This window comes from Nipponia nippon, unplaced genomic scaffold (genome assembly GCF_047370975.1).
Source record: "Nipponia nippon isolate SJK-2023a ecotype South Korea unplaced genomic scaffold, ASM4737097v1 scaffold_1, whole genome shotgun sequence".
NCBI classification, from domain to species: domain Eukaryota; kingdom Metazoa; phylum Chordata; class Aves; order Pelecaniformes; family Threskiornithidae; genus Nipponia; species Nipponia nippon.
This window is the reverse complement of record NW_028262290.1, coordinates 159,699,859-159,702,143: the sequence shown is the minus strand read 5'-3', so window position 1 is coordinate 159,702,143 and position 2,285 is coordinate 159,699,859.

The window sequence follows — 2,285 nt, the reverse complement described above, 5'->3', positions numbered from 1 at the left end:
CATTTCCCTCTCTGTATAGCTTAAACTCGGCTAACTGTTGTGGCCTATATGGTGCAAAGGGCGGAAGAACATAATGATCCCTGTGGGCTTAACGCATGAAACAACAATAACAATGGCTGTGTTCTGAGGGAGAGGCCATGATATCCTCCAAATGCCGCATGATGATGGTATCGGAAGAATCTACCGTTCACTAAGCTGCATAGAACAGGTGTCTCCTCCTTCCTCTTCTACCTGAGGAATTAGTTATCATTATTATCATTTAAATAATCGTTAGATACTTGATCTCTAATATATCCCTGGGATGAAAGAATGTTTTCACATTTCTCATTGCTGTGAGGCCATCAGCCTCACACATCAGTGTCTTATCATAGTTTCATGGCACAATTTTTGTTCCAGGTTCTCCAGGGACTTGTCTCTTTGTTACTCAGACTATGGACAGATGTCCTCTTCTGGATCCAGCTGGAACAGCTTAAGATGTTACTGTGCTTTACTCCTCCTCTCACTTCTGCTAACAAAGCAACTTGTTTGAGTGCACCCTAACCCACTTCAGGCACAATCAACTGCGTTAGCACATAGTTCAACCAGTTTAAATAAAAGCTATCTCAGCCGATTCTGCTTGAAGTGGGTTAGGGATCACTCACACAAACAGCTGGGAGAACTACGGGGGTAGTAATCAATGCCTGAGGGACCCTGATAAACAGCTTGAGAAGAGAAGGGCAGGGCGCAAATGTTTCAAACCTCTGTAGCTGTTTGCAAATTGAATGTCTACATAGAGCCTGTAGGCTGCATCTGAGCTATGGCAACACCTGTTTCCAGATGAGGCATTGTTCTCTGCTGTAACAGCTAGTGACTTCTTAGAAAAAGAAAAAAAAAAAAAAGGGAAAGTTGAAAATCATAAGAAAGTTTACAGTGATGTGCCCATATAGCATATGAGCAGATATTCTCTGAGCCCAGCACAGCATATTGTGCAACAGCATGGGAGAGGGGAAATTTTGGCCAGCAAAGTCAAAGCATATTCTTTCTTTTATCTGTTGGATGCTAAAGCAGTGCCTTTCATGTGCTGTTTTGATTTGACTGACCTGAAGAGGGGGGCAGACAATTTCTATCGAGCTTCAATTCCCAGTCCTGGAGACTACTTACTAGAGTCTGAGCGTTTGCTGTTTCAACCCACCGATAAGGGAGCCCTTCCAACAAACAGATTGGGCTGCCTTCCACCACACTCTGTATCTTCCAAAATCTCCAAGGGGAACACGGTGAACAAATATGTTGAGCGAGTGTGCTCAGTTTGCGGTAAACGGCTGAACACCCCCCCCCAGGGCATATGCGCAGTCCATAGCCATCGCACCACGTTGGGTCTGAGGACCAGCGGATTCATCTCATTAATTTTCTTACACAAGCCCTTGATCTGCACGACCTTCTGGTGTAGCGATGCGGAGCTGGGAGAGGGCGATAGAACACTACACCCTCATGGGAAACACCCTTCTTCTCGTGGTTGGTGCTTGGGCCCAGGCATCCGGAGGGTCTATTTCTGGCATTACCACGCACTTGCAGTATGACCAGGGCTGAGTCACATATGAGACATCATTATCCTGTATGTAAATTAGGTATCAACAACTTTGCAGGTGATGTTTGTTGCAGCCTATTTTTTTTTTTTCAAGTGCTTTAAGTGGACTAATATGTTGTTTTCTGGGCCTGTTTACAGCCAACCTGGCGGATTTGTGGGCTGTGGCGTGGCCACCTGCGCCCAGAGAAACACAGCTTTGTGTTTTTTTACAATTCACTGCTTCAATGTTGGTGTTTTTTCCTGGGGCAAACCCCACCTTCACTGAAACGTGAACCCTGAGGCAAATCTTGCTCTGAACGGCAGCAGCATCTGCAGTGTTTGCTGGGGGGTGGTGAACCCTTTCTTCCGCCCCCCATGCACTGTATCCTTTCTGGTCATACATAGCTTGAAAGAAGCTTTTAAACTGATGAAATCCATCTTGGCCAGTGTGTCCTTGCTGCAGCTGGCCCTGGCTGACACGCCCAAGGAACTGGCTTGGATGAAGCAGCACCCCTCAGAAAGCAGAAAGCTGAGCACGCCATCAAGCCCAGAACAAGGCTACGACCCCGCTGACACGCACGGCCTCTGAGGAGCTTCTCCAGAGCCCATGACAGCGGGCCGGGGCCGCCCGCAGCGCCCTCCCAAACCCGCAGCCCTTCGCCGCCCTCACCCAAGATGGCGGCCGGGGGGGTGGGGAGCGGAGGGCGGTGGAGGCCGCGTCACGTGGCGGCGGCGGGCGGCG